We start from the raw sequence: 21292 nt of genomic DNA on the forward strand, positions 1-21292 counted from the left end.
CACACACACACACACACACACACACACACACACACACACACACACACTTACTTTCTCTCTCCACCCATTCATCCCTGACGCAGGTCAACCCTCATACTCAGTAAATGAACATCGTGTTATTTATAGACAACCCTGCTGCTGCATATGATACATTAGTCACAGGGGAAGGCGCGCGCACACACACACGCGGCTAATAATCCCATGTTCATTATTGAAATTCATCTCATGTCAGGTGTCATAAAGTCAGTTGGGCCCTTCAGGGCAATTAGGACGCTATGGAGTCTAAGTGTGTAAATCTATTTATACATCAAATTATCCCACTCTTACACAGTTTGTCTTGCCTCAGGAGTATATAGTAAAGACATACTGTATGCTGGTACACACATTTATGTCATTATGGTAACATCTGTCTACATTCATGTGCATATATGTAAAATGAATGAAAGCAAACATTTAGATAATCGTTATATTAAATTACCTGACATAATCTTGTTACAGTATTTTATCCAATGACTTGTACATTTACATCATTACATGGCTAAATAACCTTGGATTTTTCTCATACTGAGGATAAATGTTTCATTTATTCACCTTATAAATAAGTACATTTCTCATTTTTGTCCAAATGTACCTTAAAAAATTACTACATTTTCCTGTGTTTGTCCAAATGTACCTTAAAATATTAAATAACAAAATTATAATCCTCTCTGGTCTTCTTACAAGTTAAAACTAGATCAAAACCTGAACGTGAGCATCAGTTAAGTCTGCTGTCGTCCTCACATTCGTCCATGTTTGCTTCTCAAACTATTATAGATTATTATTAATTTTAGCAGTCGTACTACATGCTTCACATTAGTTTAGAATTTAACTTTAGAGCTGTTTTTTTATTGCATTTTAGGTCTTAATTATATTTTGAATTGGGGAGATTTTTTATCCACTTTCAAACTTGTTAAGCACTTTGTACCTTTATTTAAGTGTTTTTTTATATCATTTTTTGGTATTACCTCCAGTTCAGTTTAAGTAAGTTACTCACTAAACCATAATCACATGAGCTAAACAATGGACAACATACTTGTAGAACTATTTGTCGTGTAGTTGTGCTGTGAATTCAAATTCACGTCCTTACTCGCAACAACTCAACATTTAAGAGTGGTTATTGGTTGATTGTGGGTTAAGCTCCAAACATTAGAACATGTGTTGTGAAACCACTACAATGACACATTGTTCAACTCTCTCTCTCTTTGGTCTTGAATGTGTGTGTTGGTCAGTGGAGAGAATCTGGACCCAGTGGCTGATCAGTAATTGGTGGGTGAGCTGAGGGTTTAGATTAGCATAAGAATAGAGACAGTGTGGAGTGGGATCGGCTCTCTGCGGCAATTCCTCTTTGTGCCGAGCCTGAGTATCTGTCCAGACAGCAAGTCACCACATTCAACTGCAGCCATTCTAAAAAAGTTTCACTGCTGTATACAGTGGATTTTAAGTCAATTTTTTTTACTTATTGGGGTGGAAATGTGTTGCCAAGCAATAACAGTCGGGTCGCACAAGTACTTACTGGGACGGTATTTGTTGCCTGGCAACAATAGAAACCGACTTCTGCTGTGGTAGTTAAATTAAAAAAGAAAAAAAACCAACAAGAGACTCAACTTAACCACCTGAACATTAAACACAAAATACAAAGCAGGAGGACATTAGCAAAGATAATACAAAAGGAAGGGGATCAATGTGTTTGGCTTCAATTCTCTTATTGTTGTAGGTGTGGTAGTTACATTTCTTAAAACAGAATCTTGTTGAACTGATTTCACAAATTGGCTGCAATCAAACTCATTTGAAGTCATTGTTCTGACATACTAAACACTAAACACTTTCATATTTTGTTTCGAAATTATGATTTTCAATTTTATTCATTTATTTATTTAATTACTTAGAAAACTGGTCGGTGTCCAACATTAAGACAGCAAAAAAACAAAAGGGTGAATATGCCTTACTGCATCAACAACAATGTAAAAACCAGGGGAAACCAGAAATACTGCAATGCAGTTGTATGCCTTCACCAACCACTGCACATATCCTCATAAATACAGATTCACAAAAAGTCATGTCACCTTTACCTTTAACCACTGAAATGTAATCAGTCAATATTTTGGGTCCAAGGGACAACTGGTAAAAAGTTAAGCTGTCTGGAGGTATCACATTCAAGAGGGCCAATACATGTTTTGCGAGGCCTCTGTGACATCACTCTTTTACATTTGACCACCAAATGGAATCTCTAATCTCCCAAATTAAAAAAATCCTTTAGGTGTTCCTGAAATAGAGTCACAGTGACCATGACCTTTCCCCTCATACATGAGTCCAAGTGAATGTTTGTACCAGATGTAATGAAATTCCCTTTTGATATCCCTGATTGTATTTCGCTTTCAAACATTTGACCTTTGTGAATATTTGTACTAAATTGGAAGAAATTCCATCAAAGCGTTCTTGAGATATCATAAGAATGGGATGGACAGACTGATGGACACCTGAAAACATAATGACTTATAAAAATGTATCAACCTTGTACAGTTACAGGTTTCAGAAATGTTGCTTATTTTGGGTTTGAGTCAGAAATGTATTTTTGCAGAATAAAGCTTATGTAATTGTGTCTTTAAAAATATTCTGTATTAAGTCAACAATTACTAACACTAGTAACATTTAAGATATATATTTTACCTGCATTTTTAACAATGGTTTTTCTGGGCTGCTTTCCGTTTAACAAAAACATTTTTTTCCCACTATTTCATCCCACAATCAAGTTTGCAGCAGCCTGTGTGTGAAAGTTTTACTTGTTTATGCTGTAGCTTTGTCATAGAGCTGTGTGCTTGATAACAGGGGAGTTGATTTTATTACCTCCACCAGCTTGTTTGTCTGTTGGCAGGATTACACAGAAACTACTGAACAGATTACCATGGATCTTGGTGGAAGAAAGCAGTATAGGTCAGAGAAGAACCCATGTTGATATTTATTCAGTAACTGTGAGGTAGGAAGTGGATACTATGCCTGTGTTTAATGTAAACAGTTTGCAGGAAATCTCTGTGTTAATGCATCATTTATATAAGAAGAAATATTGATATTTATAACCCTAACCCTATGTACTTTCTGATTTAAGAAGTCAAGGTTCTGCCACTAAAGAAAGGCTACTGTTGTGAATTTAATCTAAATATAATGTTCAGATATCTAAACCACAATCTGTGCTCACTGATTCAGATGATGCCTCTGCAATGCAGAACTTATGGGCTGCACCAAAAAAATCACCTGCTCATTGATAGCATCTGGAAAAGGCCAGCCAATGAGGTGGAAAAGGTGCTGTAATGCAGGGCCGTGTTGATGTGACTTCCTTTTTCCTTTTTTATTTTTTCAAGCAAACAAGAAATAGTTTAATGTCCCCAGCAGAGGAGGGAAAAAGAGTTTTGTAACTGAACTCTATCTTGATCCATTATCAAGATCTTCCTATATTAGGGCAGAAAGGGCCTCAGTGAAAAAATGTGTCTGCACAGTCGTAACAAACAGCAACGAGAAATAATACAAAGAAACACAGAGGTGGAAATTGTGAAATAAAGGGGAAATAGAGACGATGGAGAGAGAAAAAGAAAGTGGAGAGATATATCCCAACATTTACCAGGTCTGTGTAATTTATGACCGCTAATGTGCAAGAAGTTTTTTCATGCTGTCACTCGTGGGCAGAAGCTGCAGACAGAACCCGAGGAAAGAAACCAAGTGCATCCTCAGGCTTCTTCTGCAAATGGAGAGCGTTTACTGGGGCAACAGGAAGAGAATGATCCAAATCTGTTGTACTGTTCCTCATATGAGTCACTGCTTCACCCAAGGAAATGTTCACCAGAGAGATATTTTATAGTAGCTCTGGATGGGTTATGATTATGTGCATCAGAATTAATAGTAAGATTTTGACAGAATTTCCTTGCTGGATAATTCAATATCATGAAGCAGCTTAGTTTTGTGACATGAGAACAACATCGCTCTTTGCAGACATTCTATGAATGACTGTAACTTTGCAGCTGCCAAAATCTCCTCCTCTATCCAGATGCTGCACAGTGATGTAAGAACACACACCCAGCTAAACAAACACCCAAATAAAGGGAAAATATATCTTTTAACGAGGATAAGATCAACTTTGACAGGGAAATCAACAGCCTTTCCTCGCACAACGAGACACAACCCAGGCGACTTACGTGCAACATTATTTCTTGCTGCTTTGTGCCAGTTTCTTAAAGGCACACTGACTCAATGAGGAGCAGTCTTTCCATATCAAAACCACTGTAAATGACCTTAATCATGGAAAAAGGGTTATTTGTGGGGAAGGAGGGACGGACATGTTACTGTAAAACGCAGAGAAACGCTATGAGCTCATTCCAGCAGGGTGGGTCAAACAAAGACAAAGAACAGACACAGACCTCATGAAAACACAGAATTATGTGCCCTGCACTAAGCTGTTTATTCTCCACTCTCCACTTACTTCACTGTTTTAACTATCTGAAAGAGGATAACGTGCAGCAGCTGGAGGACGAGAGAGATAGCTCTGGGTGCAGCAGCAACAGTCTGTCGAGCCCCGAGGGATTAGACAGTTGTATAACTGAAAGGTCACCAGTTTGACACCTACAAAACCAAGTGTTAGTCCATGCCAGCTGAAATCCAAAAGTGATAGTGAAGAACAGTCCCTTGTTTCACTTCGTTATGTCTGAAGATGTCAACAAACTTAAGGATCAGACTCTAGTGGGCTGTTTTTGCAAGACATTTTTATGAATAACTTTTATGTCTAATTAAAGCTGCACTAATCAATTTCTATCATTTCAGGTAGGTAGTCCACATTGATGTTGGTTCAAGTGTTCATTTCCCTAGTAAGATTTTCTAATTAGTTATTTGATGCTAAAACGTCATGACTGACAGCTGAGAATGACTTGTGATTGGTTGAATGTGGGTCTATCAACTTGACTTTGCTACCACTGCTCCATCCCCCAATCACCACTGTGCATACCTTTGCTCCGAATGTGCAAAATGCCGGCAGTCTTATCCAGCTAGTTTCATTTCTGGATAAAGGGAGGAATTTGGAAATGCATCATCCATCAATCTTTGGTTTTCACACTTCATTAACAATGCATGAAATCAAACGTCAAATGAAAGTAGTTGCTCATCTTCTCAGAAACACTGGGAAATCCTCACCCTATCCTGTGGCCTTGTAGACTAATTGGGATCATTGTTTTTGTTTACGGGCCCGTGAACACTGCTCTCATCAGGTTTGGTTAGCAGCTGTTCTCATAGAAAAAGCTCTGATGAACCCACTGTGCACTACCTGCCCAGCTCCAGATAACAGACACATGGTGACACACAGGAACTAGCTTTTGTGAACACGTAGCAGCTAAAGAGCCAGAAATCTCTCCCAGGAGATGGTGATGAGCAATATACAGCTAAAGTAATGACAGGGAGACGTCAAATAAATGCTGATGAAGTTTTCTGCCCACTGGATCGTTACTCAGGTATATTATGTGTACGTAATGACTATAGAGTATATAAAGATGGATGCCATGATAGCTCCCAAAAAAGTGAAGCCAAGGCATCTTGATTTCCCCCTGGTGGCTACATGCATTATAGGTCATAAATCCAAGGAAAGAAACCAGTATGTTTCTTTATGATAGCAGATGGGAAATGGACTAAATTAAAAAGTCAAAATACACATCAAATAATTTCTGTCTCTGTCATTGTGGGTAGTTCTTATCACTCTGTAAGTTTGGTTTTAATTAGTTATTTGATGCTTTAAAAGTGAGGTGAAATGTCATGATTGACAGCTGAGACTGACTAGGCAAGACCACAAATCAGTACTGCACAGACTGTGGCACCAAATGGCGTAATCTGCACAGGATGGCAGAGTTCATATCAGGAATATTGTTTTACAGAAAAATAGGCTACGTAGAGTAAAAAAAATTTTATTTTAGTGTTACTGCAACTCAGGCTCCCAGCAGGTGGATGTTGATGCCACTGCTGCATGTGCCACCAGCTACAAAATAAAACACAGATAAGTTGTCCAATCTGACAAGAGCGCGAGGTTGGAGGTGGAGAAGTGTGTTATTGTAATGTCTTCTATCCTCATCCCAACTCTCGCACTTCCTCTAATCTCTTGTTAAATTCCCGCTACGCTCTCGCTCTCGTTCTCCTGCCTTCACATGCCCACTGTCAGTGTGACGCAGATCCAGACAGAGATGGCAAACAGACAATGTTTTTGGGGACGCGTCTCCGCGGTAAAGCCTCAAGGCTAATCTCAGGGACAAACAGGTTTGCGGGCTTTGATGTGAATTAAGATACAGTACATGCTCTGCTGAAGTGAGACAAGCAGGAGGGAAAAGAACTCGCACAGGTTTGATGACAAAAGAGAAAAATACTGTGTTTCAATCTGGATGCTTGATACGATCGATCACCCTCCACTGAAGGAGGTGAAGGTTGTGTTTGTGTTACAGATGATGGAAGTGGATTCTGTGCTCGGGCAGACATCCTAACCTTCAAACACAAAACACCATTTTAAAAAACCCTCCAAATTAAAGCAGTGTATTTAACAAAATATCTGAATCTCATGATCTGGTCCTGACTGCCACTATGGGACCTTTAACACATACGCACGCACAATGTCAAAGATTTTGGTGATAAGAGCTGATGCCGGTGTCGATGTGCTGTAAACAGAATTAACACATTACGTCCTGCCTGCTGCACCACCCATCAACTGAAGTTTAGAGATTTCTTTGTCGTCATGAACGCGTCTGAGCAGATAATCTCCTGCTGCGTTGTTCATGCCTGAAAGGGAAATTGCGGAGAAAGTCCAGACCATATTGTCAGAACATTCTCCATAGTTCATGTCTGAAAAAGGCTTAATAGACTCAGAGAAAACAACTGTCCATAACATAGTCTTTCAAACTAAGCAATTTGTGAGCATCAGAGAAATTCATTTTCTTTGAGCTCAATATTCAAGAGTAGAACCTGATTAGCATGAAGTGTGTGGGGTTTTTAGTCACCTCTGCTTGTTCGAAGATCACTGTAGTCAAACTATTCAACACAGTAGTTTTATCAAAGTGGTAATTTTCACACTTAACCACCAAGTGATGTTTGCAAAGCAACGAGAACGGGAAAAAAAGGCCTTTCAAACACCAAACCCTGGTGACGGCTGAACAAAGACTGAAAATGCGGTTCACGACTGCAGTCAAAATGAGCCCAGTGTCATTGGCTGGTGGCCTGAACAGCTCACAGATGGTCCAGTTTTCCTGCTGAAAGTGAACGTGTGGTTGCACGCCTGATGCCGTCAATGTTCTGTGAACTAAAATCCCTGCGTAGGTGGTGTGTGCTGTTTCAGTCAGCGTAGTTAATTGCATATGTGCATGTACTGTATCTGCCTGCTTGTGTGTGTGTGCGTGCGGGAGAGAGAGAGAATAATTGTGTGTTTCAGGTTGAGGGGCAGCTCCCGTCTCTTCTGCTCAGTATTCAGCTGTCGTCGTCGTCTCTGTGACAAGGATTGAGAGGAGCTCTGTTTAGGGGCTGTAGGGGGGTTTGACGCTCACTGGCTTGATGCATCCTTTCAAAACCACTTTCCTTCAAAAAGCACAGCATGCGGATGACAAGCTTTTCTGCACTTCAACAACAAAGGTGGTGAGAAATACCAAAAAGATATTTATTTATAATAAAACAGGAGGAAGAGATTTTCTTGTGACAGAAAACCCGTTAATAAGATGCAGTTTAGGGTCTTTGTCATTGTTGTGTAAATCCTCTGCATTTGTTTTGACATATATTCTTAATTGGTCAAACTTGTGTTTACCCAGATCACGCAATAAATATATAAATCGTTTTATTGTATGAATTAATAGCCCCCACACACCATTTTCTCCTTTCCACTGACAAAACTGGTACTGTAATTTGTATGACAGATATTTAAAATACATGATCTTCAAGGAGTCTAACAGGCTTGATGATTTGCATGCTACTTTATATAATCAATAATCAACTGATGGGACTATGTTAACTTTGGTGTTTTCTTCCTGGGGACTCTTTACTAAAGACCCTGCTGGAGACTAGTGTGTCTCATGGCAATGGTGGCTCTTGACCAATACCATGGGAAACGCCCATCAACAGGCTGAGACACTGTTTCCTTAAAATATGAAAACTATCCACTACAGCTCCTTGATAAAGATTTACATTTGAATAGTTTATATATGTTGTCTACTGTTCCAGGTACTATTCACTTCTATATGGTATGAAGTTCTGTTAGCTGATGAAACCTACAACTGATCTTCAGGCACTATGGTGGACTGTGGGTACAAGGAAATGCATTTCATGGGATGATACCAACTTTTTTGTTTTAAGCCCAGAGCTAATAAACTCAATATTTCATCAAGAATAGGAGGTAAGAGTTAGTTATAATCATCTTAAAGAATGTATGATTGCTGCAGCATGCAAACACATGACATTTAATCACCAATGAAAATAACAACAGTTTATTTCCGTATAATATCCATATCTAGATTCAGCTCAGTGCCAATGATTTGATCTAGTGCAGCCTACCAAACTTAATTCTGTAAATTAATTAAATTCATATCAATTCCTAATGATGTTTACACTGGCTTCATTTGCAAGAGAATTACGTTGGCTCCCATTGTCATTATGATTGCAGAGAAGAAACAGGAATTAGTTATAGGAGCGCAGAGAGAAGCCTCTAACAAACCGTAGGGACTCAGCTTTTCTGTCATTCCAGGGTTTTTCTCTCAAAATATGCAGATGCTTGCAAATGAACCCATTTCTTCCTTTATCAAATTAGCGAAGAGTAAATCAGCCTAAGTGCTGATTATGTGAACAATGGGGTGAAGGCACCTACGGGTGTTTTTGTGATTATAGTGGAGCCAAGGAGTTAGGAACCTGACAAAACCAGCACCTGTATTTCATGTGTGTATGTTTGTGTAGTTGTGTTGGAGAGATATGTGATTCTGAAATGAATATCACACATCCTTGGTTTTATTCATCCTGTTTGCTCATAGTGTTGCTGACGTGTCATATACTCTAAGTGTTAATCACTTACTAATCAGTCTTATAATATATAGAGTACAGCCAAATTTGCACTGTGGAGCTTTCGTGTGCACTTAAACTTAGTTCATTTAAACATTTCAACACAAGTTGGAACAGTGATATAGTTTAGGAGAAGTTTTTTCTCTCCAGTAGTTGGTAATATCTGGTGAAAGGTATAAAAGCAGAAACCAGAAAATAGGTCTAGATTTGAATCCACAAGATTGCAAAACCTTTTTGGACTTCTGGATATACATATGCTCTCCATGGATATTTTCAGTAAGATGAAACTTTATCAATCCCAATGGTATATGTGATTATGATATTGGATATTAACCTTATCAAAAAAGAAGTGCACGCTCGCTGTTACCATCAATGGATTGAGCTGGAGACAAGTGCCTTCATGCAAACATCTCTTCAGTCATCTCTATGCTCCCTCATTAATAAAGTGTCATAGAGATCCTCAGGTGGCTCCTGGAGGGAGATTGCAGAAATTGTAAAGACGAGGCATTCTGCAGGAAACTATAGGAAAAAAATCTGAGATCTTTTGAACAAGGCAAAGTGCGCACAACCCTGAAGTGGTGCTCCTCGAGGAAACAGGACGGTGCCAAAACTCCTCTGCACTGCTTTTTCTTTCCCTTTCTTTGTTTTGTTGTAGTTTTTCTCAGCAACACCAAGAAGACTGCACCGACCAATCCGTCAAGCATAAGCACAGTTTAACTAACAACGATGTGGCGTAGGAGACATAGAGAACATTTATCTTCATTTATCAAAAGTATATCTGCATGTGAAAAAATGAAAAAAGAAGTTTTCAATTATTTTCTTTTGTGAAAATAACTATTTATTTCACACAACTAAAGGAACAAACCTGGTACAAACTCAAATATTTGAACCAGGTAGAAAAATGCTGAACTACATTAAGCTCACGGTGGCAAACAAATTATTATGCATGTTTGGTTCTCTTCCTCTGAAGGTTACTCATGTATCCAGTTTAAATCTTAAAGAGCCGGATAAGGTCATCTCTCTTTGACCCTGAGCTGTCAGAGCAACACATGGCCCAACTTCCTCACAGAAAGCAAATGAAAGAAAAGGGCTGCATTAATGCAGTGAAGAGAGATGGGCTAGATTTACAAAGTCTTCCAGAGACTAATTTAAGTTTTGCCAATAGAGAGATGAAGCAGCGGAGGTTGAGGAAGCCAAGCTGCTGTTACAAGGCCAGTCCAGAGGTCTGCATGGTTGGGATTAGTTTGCTAGCTGTGAATCCAAATGTGATTTTCTTTTGGGGTTCATTATTAGACAGGACAAATTAGAATATGGTGGACTGCCACATCTAACTAAGTTGAACACTGCTTTGACATGGAGAAATATGCATTAGCCTTGGTGGAGGTATGCACCCTCAGAGCGCCTTTCTGGTTTTCTCTGCCTCCTTGTCCACAGAGGTTTGGTGTCTGACCTCTTTTATAGATATTCATCTATAATTCAAGTTTAAAAAAACATTATTGAACTTCCTGATCAATTATTAAATTTAGTAAGTTTTGAAAAATGGAAATAATTCAACTTAATTTATATCTGTGGGACATGACTCACAGGTGGCGCTCAAAGGGACACAAGCGATCAATCTGGACGAGAGGACTGGAGGAAGAATTGCAATGATGTATGGCCGCTCTCACTGTTATTTACCACTGGTGTCAATCGCAGACAGATAGAGGGTAACATCCAGATGAGGCCAGAGCAAATTAAAGATGGCTCAGGTGTAATTATCTGAGGGAGAGGAAGAGAGAGAGGAGGAGAACTTCTATTGAACATATAGGTTCAATAAAGTACACACTTTGAAACAAACAGGTGTTTAAAATATTTCATTCCTGTTAAATCTTTTGACAACAATACATTCAGTTGTTTTTTTGTTTTTTAAAGCAGTAGGAAAGATTGAGAAGTGTACTCTGCAGCGCTCTGTCAAGTGAATGATCAATATTCAGCAACACTCTTCTCTATGATGAGTCATTCAACTAATGATACTGCACGGATCAATGGTCTGCTGCGGGGGAAAAAAGATTGAAGATTTTCCTATTCTAAACTTAATGCTCACTCTCTGCAAATGTGATGAATATTTCATGGCAGTGGCACACATCCTTCTTTTTTCTGCTTAAAACTTAAAAATGTGTCGAAATCATCGATAGTGTTGAGGCAGAATCATTTTCCTGAGCGATGACAATCACATAACAGCACTGTGCATGATGCTTCACACAGAGGCTGGTTCTTCCATTATAATGCTGCTGTTTACATACTGGGCTCGTCTGACCTTTTCAAACACAGATGCAAACACAGGGAGGAATTCAGACGTACACTCTGACCTTCTTTATAATTTGGCAAGAGCTCAGTCTGGTGGTTAAGTTATCAGACCTTTCCATCAACATTAATATGAATCGACATCAATCAAAAGTGACTCTGCATTCTTTCACTCTCCTGGTTGTAGATGGGTAATCAACCCCCCCGCAGATAGGTCACATAGATCCTGCTAATTTTACCTTAGCCAGGGTCATTCCCATTTCCAACAGTTAATTAATGCACAAAACATATTAAAGTCGTCCGACAGTATTAATTGAAAAGTGTCAATCACTTCTACAGAACAATTCTCCAGCTCATGATTTGCATCAGACTCATTTCTAATATAGTGTCTGGAATTGAAATGTAAATTACTGCGAGCCATTAATATCCAAATGCAAACCATGGGAGACTGCCAGCTCGCCCTTACATTTAATAATGAATAGCAATGTCTTCAGAGAGGTCACACAGCAGCTACATGGCTGAGGACAGCTGCTGGTCAGCACTCTCACTGTGGACTTTCCATGCTTAGAAATTACAGATAAGAAAGATGAAAATTATATAAAATATTGTCATTTACTTTTAAATGTAAATGCAGCTGCACTGCAGATGTGCCAACAGGATACTTTGCATAAAATGACAGTCCTGATCTTTCTTTAAATGTTTCTGTCCTGTAATACATGTGTAGCCCAGTGTCAAGACAATATGATTCATCAGTACCTTCCTAAATGGGATTTGAGTGATTCCCTTATCAGCAATCTGGATTCATTTTACACCCCAGCCCGTCCACTCCGCTCTGCATCGGCCAATTGGCTTGCTGCTCCCTCACTACGAGGGACACCTAGCCACTCAACAAAATCACAAATGTCTATCCTGGCTTCCAAATGGTGGAACGAGCTCTCCATTGACATCAGGACAGCAGAAAGTCTACACATCTTCTGACACAGGCTAAAACACATCTCTTCCGACTACACCTTGGTTAAGAAGATGATGGTCTAATAACCACTGTCAACTCTGACATTTAAAAAAAGTCAGAGTTTGTACTTTCTAGTTTGGCTTTTTTGAAGCTAATGTACTTACATGATTCTTGCTCTTCAGGGTTTGTACCCTCATGGTTGAATGTCCTTATTGTAAGTAACCCTGCCCACCCAGCGAAGAGTAAAATAGGTGCAGACAGGATTAATGAATGTCTCAGAGCCATGATAAAACATTCGGCAAACACCCTACAACCATTCACCATAGTGTAATGACCATGGGTATGGTTTAATAATGAATTATTGTAGATTTTATTGGTGTCATGTTTATCTGGTAATTGGTCCCTAAAATACAATTAAAATGACTAATTGCAGTATTTCCCTGTGGTGTCCAGCCAGTCTAATTTGTCCCGCCATGGTTTCATAATGAACCAAAGAAATTTTACACTTCTCAAAATAACATGTCTAACCCCTTTTTTCCCTACTGTCACGCTCTCTCGCCCTTTCTCTCTCCCCTTCTCTTACAAACGCATTGACAATAGACCCAACTGCCACAGTTGGACAATCTACTACCAACTACATAATCCTACTGAAACCGATGTGACAGGACTATGTATCCTACCACATTGATGGGCTGGCAGACCTTAAAAAAAAATTCATAAAGTCTTTATTTATCCTCTCCTAGCTGTAACAAATTCTCTGTAACTGTAAGGATATTTTAATCCCTGGAATCCTACCGAATCATGATTGCATGCTGCTTCTTTTTCTTTGAGTTTTCATGGGAGCCCCAAGCTCAAAATCAATCACAGATCAAAGCAAGTGTGTCTACAACGTAATCCTGATCAAAGTCATCTTCCCTGCTGCCCTCCTCAGAGGCTGTGCATTAAAAGAAATGTAATTTGTGTCAATTGTGAAGGGGAAAAATGTATGATCTGTCAAAGATGATCATATCTGTGAACTCCATGTGTCTTTCTGACAGCTACATCTACCTATACTGTCCTCGAGCCAAAGAGGATTTAGGGACTGTAATTGCACCCACAGAGGTTTATATACTGTGACCTACTGTGCATGTTAGTTGGGGTTACCATTATACGCATTTATACGCATTGGATATGATTACTATAACAGTATATTTTCCTATTAAAGGTTATGTAATATTCATTGCCACTAAATGTCACACTGGCTGCAGCATCTCTGACAACTGATGGTATATAAAGATAGCCGACATGACGGCTCCCTTAAAGTGAAGTGTCTCAATTGCCAACTGGTTGCTGGCTGCAGTTAAGGTCCGAAAACCCACCTCCTCCGTGTATTGGATGGGACATGAACCGAAATAATAAGTCAAATTACATGTTTAATCGATTTTTCTCAAAGATGGTTTTATATCATTTTAGATTCTAATCAGACTGATGAATCTTAAGTTTGGTTTTGTTAAGTCATTTGATGCTACAAAAACAAGGTGTAATGCTATGATTAACAGCTGATGTATAAGCAGGACTGTGGAATTTTATCTTCATTTCTGATCCTAACCCTATACCTAAACACACAACAAGAATATCAATAAAGTTACCCCTGTGCAATGGAGAGCTAAGTAGCTACCTGCAGTGCTAGTTATCATGGAATTTCATCTGTAGGTTGGAGCTCCTGACAGTGTCGGATGTTCCATGTGAGATGCTTTGTTTAGGAGCAGGAAATTAGCCTGTTCACCCAGGGTGTCATGTTTACATCACTGTAGATTGGAGCAGGAGTCATCTCAAGTTGAACTGGTGGTTCAACAAATAGACAGTGATGGACTCACATGCGCTAGCATTTATATGCATCAATACGAATCAGCACCCAAACAAGCTACGAAACAAACAGAGAAAAATAACCAGAGTGAAACTAAATTAACCCCATAAATCCAATATCTTGAACGTAGTTGTTTGCTGCTATAATAATGTTTACAATCTCATATACATGACATTTTACATACATTTATATAAACAATATTTATTTAGAGAAAGAGTATCTGCTATATGAAAAAAAAAAAAAAAAAAATTTAAATTGTCCAATAACGTGTTTAAAAAATGAATGGACCAGCCAAAGGATATAGAGGTAAATTGCATACTTGCGTCGGTATATTGTGCTCAGAGCTGAGGCCTTGCTGCTGCTGCTGCTGCTGCTGCTGCTGATAGATATGAGCCCTCTGCAGCAGCTTTCAGCAGGAGGCACATCCCCATCACACAAACCATCTAATGACTTGTGCCAGATAGTCAGATGCTCAAGAATATTGGCTTCATCCAAAAGTATTCCCCTGGGAGCGACACCCAATCAAACTCACTTGTCTTTTGCCGTCCAAATCATGTTACACTAATAATGTTACACACTCCAACAGGCTTACAGGATTACAACGGAACATAGAATCTGTGCTAAAAACAAACATGAAAAGGATTTTGCAAGAAGATTATTTCAGTATATATGTACGGGGCACTTATCGTGAAAGAGCGAATGCATTCCAACAAACCAAATCTGTAATTTATTTTAAAAATGAACCATTTCCTTCACATTATTGATGTATAGTCATGATTGCATATTCAGGGAAAGAAATTGTACGCATTTAGGCAATTTGTGACCCTCTGTGAATACCAAGAGCTGATCTGAATAATGTCCAGTTATCCAGGAGAGGCAGCTGGATAGTTGCTGTCGATAAAGCTAAGGGCGTTCATTTACCAGTTAACTTGTTGGTGTTGGTGTGTGCTTTGTTTTCTTCCATTCCTAATTACAGAAAGTAGGAGTGCTTGTTTTGTTGATGCTAAAAGCCTCAGGGGATGAGGACGACACAATTGCTTGCTGAGAAAGTGAGAGTCATTTGTTCTAATTTAATATTCATCTATTGGAGGAGGCCAAGCTATCAGGCAAAGCTAAACTGAAAGACCCTAGAGAGTCAGCAAAAAAAAACAACAAACAGCGAGAGCTGATGATCCTTGAAGAGAAACTCAGGAAATGGTATGGAAAGGAAACATGGGTGTACTTTACCTACTCTATATATATACTTTACATGTGCGAGACTGTGAAAGACAAGGTGACAGACCATGATACTGTATGAACATTACAGCAGTGAAGTACTTTGTGTTCTCTACTATTAAGTGGACTAGCGATGACTAATAAACATTCACTGTCTGAATAGATTCTACTTTGCATCTTTTGATATGCAAAAATAATTTGTCAGTTTGAGAAAATAATTGCATGGGCTGTTGTGACATGAAGTTATTTAGAATTTATTCAGGCTCTTAATCCCATCTACAGAGCTATGAGTGAGTCTCCAGCCATAAAAACAACTGCTGTCAATGAGCACAACACCAGACCTCCTGTATTTGAATACCTAAAGAAAATTAAAATATGGATAGAGAAAAAGGCTCAATTCTTCCAGAAAGATCTTTCAAGAAACTGTGCAGACTTTTTATTCAAGATGATTAAAGCATTTATGTGATTATGTGATCATTGTGATTGCTGGCTTTGTTTATAGAAAATGGAAGTGGGAGACAGTTTCACTGGGGGGGAAAAAACCTGGGCAATCTAGTATCCTCAGCTTGAATAAGTCACGGAGGGGGAAGGATGGTTAAGTGATGTGTTTTCTTATATAAAAGCATAAATCAGCCCAAGCCAATGCTAAAAATTATGATAACAAGAAATAAACATTTTATTTCATGGCACTTCTAAAAAAAAGGTTCCAAAATATTTGGGAATAACATAACACAGAAAGAAACAAGACAAGACAAAACAAAACAAAACGGAATAAGAAATACAATACAATAACCCTCCTTATATTTTATGTAAGTAACTTTTGGACTTTTTGTATAGTCATGGAAAAGAATTTAAGAAGTGTCTTTTCCGGTGATGTCAAAGAATGGATAAATACAACTCTAGGGTTCTTCATTATGAAAGCATTTTGAGTAATTTTTCAAAGGACTTTGTATTTTAATGCCTTTCAAGCACCCACTTCATTAAATGAGCTGATTTTGACACGGCACTATAGGTGAAAATAAACCCTAAGTATGGTCAAACAAATTGTGTCTGCTTTGCTGGTGGTAATGTCAGAAGAATATGTCCATTCACAGTTCTGCCCTGGGTTTCAGAAATCAATTTACAGTGAGTGCACTTTCCTTCAAATAGAGTCCACAGTCCAGGTAAGTCCTTTTAAACTGCATTAATGAATTAGAAAGAGTTAGGTGTGCACAGATAGTGGCACTGAGGCTATATGAGCAAATGTAATGTGCTGTTATCTATTTCCTGGGCAGCAGTGTGTCCATCCTGAGTGTGTCAGCTTGGTAGCCGGGCTCAGCTGGTCTCATGGGAAACTAAAAACCTAATCCCATTTACTGTGGTATTTAACCACGAGGAGCCCCGTCTACTTTTACAGTGTGTAATCAGCTGCCGAGATCAAACACGACTGATATCACTCAACGTTAGGAAAAAAAAATCTCCCAAAGCAAAGTAAAAGACACAAAATGGGGAAAATGAAGGGAAGTGCTTGGACCACTTCTTTTTAAAGTGAGCAGTTACAGATTCAGAATGTGAAAGCTTTCTTCCAGTTGACTTGACTGTTATTTTGGCATAATGTAGGCTCTAGAGACCCACATGCAGTCTTAAATGTTTCTCAGAGTATATAAAAATGGGTAATGGCCATCAAATAACTGAATTGGAATATTATAAGCATTATGGTATTAGATATGATATAAGAGTTTGTTTCACATGCAACAGTTGTTTCACTGTATTTTTGCTTTTATAGATTGATCTGTCACAAGGTTAATAATATCATCATTCAGAGCACAGTCCTTGACCTTGGAGCCTTGCAACTGAGAAGAATTTGTGAAACACTGTCTTAGAGCTGTGTATGATTGGATGATTGATTCTATAAAGAAAACTGTTTGATGGAGGTAATGTGACGCATGGAATTATAATTGACTTTCCACATTGGCTTTTCTTTCATTTTTAGCTGAAGACTATAAATGCTGTCAATCATAGACTGTATATAAAGATGGACGACACGTCCACAATTCCTCCCACTACCCACAAATGAAGCCAAAGCACCCTGGAAACGAACCCTGAATGCTGCCATCTTGTGCCAACAACGTCATTTGAAGTCTGTGCCGATACATGCACTTAACCAATCGCAAGTTAGTGTGAGCTGTCAATCATAACATTTCAATCATCACATATTTACATTTTCCAAACACGTGTCTATTGAAACTGTAATGTTTTCCAGCACACACACAAAACGTGCAGTTAGCAGACCATGGGGAGATATTAGCAGACATTGACATAAAGTGTATTGAATTACTATGGTACACCCTAATTTATACCTTTTTAAAGTCCTATTTTTTCTGGGTGGTCCTGGGTGCCATCAATACAAGCTCACTGGGTGTTCATAAAGAGAGGTTGTATTGTAGAATACCATAATCTCCCCAATAATAAAAAATAAATGGGAATTAATTTAGGACAATTATAACCCAGAGTGGATGTGCTGCACTGGGTATACTTATCTCGAGGCTTCCACGAGATCCAAAAAGCTTCTCCCACGGCTGTGCTACACTGACAAATTCTTTAAAACTCTTGAAGTAGAGAGGGCTGGCCTCAATTCATGTTTGAGAACAAGATATTAATGATTCCATAGATAATACAAGCCTTAATTATTTTTTCATTATGAGCCACTGAAAAAGTGATTATTCGAAAACTAAACACTGCTGAGCTGTGTATTGTTAAGTTCTCCATTGATTTATTTAAACCTCATTCAAGACAGAATAATCAAAATCCAAAGTGATGGGAGGGCTTTGACTGTTTCTTTCAAATTATGGATTAAGCCAATATGAATTGTTCAATTTTTCATCTGCAGCTGACGAGCCGAGTTGTGTTTACTAAAGTAATGTAATGTCGGCGACGTGACACCGCTTCCCTCCTGCCCTGCATATTTCAAAGACCGTTTTATCATATCGTTTTTCAATCAGCACAGTCCAAAGCCAGGCTCCCACTCTCTTATTTTTCCTATCAAGACCCACATTAAATGAACAGCTTCAGGCTAAACAGTTTGAATAGTGTTTAAATCAAAGTGTAGAGATATTTGGTATGAGAGGAAATCTATTTGTCCATGAATTCAACATTAGAAGGCCGATCGAAGTAGCAGATATGGAAAAGGCAAAGATCAGTTAATCAACAGAGCTTTTTATTAAAACTTTATTGATTTTTCTGTGTCTCAGATGTGATCCAACACTTATTCTACAGCTCCTCGCCAACTAGTCCCGTCTGCACTGCAGTGTCATCACTTAATTTGAAGCCTTCTAAAAAGGCTGATTTCTAGGGTCACATGAAGATAAATTAACTAAAACTCTATAACTATCAAGAGGGACTTTGAAAAGTCTTTGAAAGTCACAAGGTAGGAAACACAGGTTCCAATAAAAGAAACGAAATGTTCAAAGTTGTCATATTGACATTTTAAACAAAAGTTGGTAGTCCTGAAAAAGCTAGCAAGAGCAGGCTACACTTATATACGACTGATACATCCCACATTCTCTAAAAACACAAAAACATGTACTGTCTAAGAACTGCTAGAAGCCGACTTTGCCGTGACTTGCTCGCCAAGGCTGTCACCTCTGCTTCAAACGTGTTTGTCTCTCTGGATGAAGACTCTGGTCATGTGCAGTGAGAGCACGGACAGGCAGGACAATTTATGACAGACAGGTACACCAGTGAATTGGTCTTGTTTCTTACAGGCCTGAAAGACCAACAGACCCCAGCTTTTCCTCTTTTTTTCCACACAACTGCATCTGTAGATGGCTATCGGGATGTGAAGCAGATTTCAACAAATACAATAAAGTGATTCAGAAACAACTTAACAACTCTACTTTTACGGTGCACTGATTGTCTTACAATGTCAACTCATGCATAAGTAACACATAGGAAAACCATCCACCCTAAAAGGTGGTGGCTGCCAATAGTGAGAAGCAAAAATATTTTTTTCAACGTAAGCTAGCAAAGATGAAAAGGAAAACTAGGCCTGCGTTGCTGTTTGGATGACTATTGTCCACATGATGAAACTACTGATAAAGTAAGACATATGCCATTCATACAAGATATGGCTGTGTGGTCAGATATAGTTGACTAACGTATTTAAACTTGTGACTAATGGATCAGTCGTTTCCCGTCTAGGGGCGGCTGTGACTGAGGGGTAGAGTGGCCATCCTCCAACCAGAAGGTCGGCAGTTCAATCTCAGTCTTCCCCATCTGCATGCTGAAGTGTCCTTGGGCAAGATGCTGTACCCCCTAATTGCCCCTCATCAAGACTAGAAAAGCGCTATAAATGAAATCCATTTACCTTCAAAACCAGTTAAAACTTCACTGGGTACATGCACACATGCTCGTGCCTCCAATAGCCAGACACAGCTTTATATTCAATTCAAACTGTTTCTCAGAGTCACAACTCAGGGGGGCAGTTGTCTCAGTTTTATCTGAGCAGAGGCCCCAGAGTCAGAATATGAATCGTTTCCTGCCTTCACAGATTCATTATCCTCAAACCAGCATTGCACAAATGTGGGAGTGGTCTTGTAATAAACATCACCTAACATTAAGGCCAATAGAGTGAACTATGTTCAACATGACTCCCACTGTGAGGAACAAGAAAGGAGTGTAAGGCTATTGTAATGAACCGTCTTACTCATAATGCAGATTGCTTTCATCAGCGTGATTTACTTTCAAAAATCCTTTAACCTTTATTTGAGCTGCAGTTGCCAAGGATACTGTGCTGCACATGACAGTAGGATACAAAGTCAAAGTTAATTTTGGGTGAAAAGGCAAAGAAAGCGTCTCATTTGTGGGGCAGTTCTCTGCAGGTTGTTCACACATTTACACAAGAACAATGCCTTTTCAGCTAGAGTAACACCTGGGGCTCGTGTGTTTACCTCCACTAAACACTATTGGTGTGAACTCAACACACATCTGAGTCAAAGGCAGCCAACTATAGCTCCGTAACCCCATTCCAAGATTGAGGGCAAAGTCTCAGATCTTGGGAGATAGCTGGTGCTGCAAGGTAATATGAAGGAAACTAATCACAAGGAGGAAACAGCACAAACAGACAGAGCAACAGGGACTAACATATAAACAAGCTTTTACCTCTCTGACCTGTTTATATCATAAAAATAATCCCCTAATGACCTGTTTCCATGGTAACATACCGCATCATTTGTACACACAAATACAGACGGGGCAGTTTCCACTGAGACTGCATCAAAAGATGAGCTAGTTAGATCAGCAGAGTATTGTGGCTAATCTGATGTGGTCAAGCCACAAAACAGAACCTGTTCTCCACATGAGAAGGGAGAAGACTTAACCACTGTGAGCAGCAGGTTATTGAACGTCAACATCAATCATCCTGTCGTTCTCTTGTAAGGCAAAAACTATAAAATACTGTAATGGGCTCCTGGTGAGCTGGCACAGGGTAAATTATCTGTATTTATATAGATCCTTTATATATGAATACAAGCTTTCTAGTCTTGATGATGATTCAAAGCGCTTTACAGTCCAGTTTTGACATTCGACATTCACACACACATTCATACAATGCATCTATGAGCAGTGCGTTATCACAGACAGAGGCAATTTGGGTTGTCAGTATTTTGGGGGAATGGGAATAGGGGAGACTGTGTTATTTTAATGTGAACGACCCAGTCAACCTCCTGAGCCACAGCCACCTCAGTACGAATAATCTACCTTCATGCATTGTATAAAAAGCACACACATGCTTGAGATAAAGGTTCAGGTTCACAATGCAGATAAAAAACTCGACTATGAACTCGATTAGACTATGAAAATGGCTGTCCGTGACATAGCCTGTCAAAGGAGGCAGGTTGCCTAGCAGCCTACATGTTATTTGGCCAGTTATGGAA

The 21292-nt window shown here is 39.0% G+C and overlaps 1 protein-coding gene and 1 long non-coding RNA gene across 10 annotated transcripts in view; both read right to left on the reverse strand.

The window, feature by feature from the left end:
• The window catches only part of kazna (kazrin, periplakin interacting protein a), a 166151-nt gene that overhangs the window by 116548 nt on the left and 28311 nt on the right, over positions 1 to 21292 (reverse strand). The window lies entirely within an intron of this gene.
• Positions 9897 to 14242, reverse strand: LOC138410597 (uncharacterized). Of its 2 annotated transcripts, none has more exons than XR_011243302.1 (3): positions 13115 to 14242; positions 10669 to 10842; positions 9897 to 10553 (listed from the first exon to the last, which is right to left on the reverse strand). It is a non-coding gene; the product is annotated as an uncharacterized lncRNA (long non-coding RNA). The 2 variants fall into 2 exon arrangements; XR_011243301.1 differs by lacking the exon at positions 13115 to 14242 and adding an exon at positions 12484 to 13108.

Source organism: Paralichthys olivaceus, chromosome 6 (assembly GCF_024713975.1).
Source record: "Paralichthys olivaceus isolate ysfri-2021 chromosome 6, ASM2471397v2, whole genome shotgun sequence".
Classification (NCBI taxonomy): Eukaryota; Metazoa; Chordata; class Actinopteri; order Pleuronectiformes; family Paralichthyidae; genus Paralichthys; species Paralichthys olivaceus.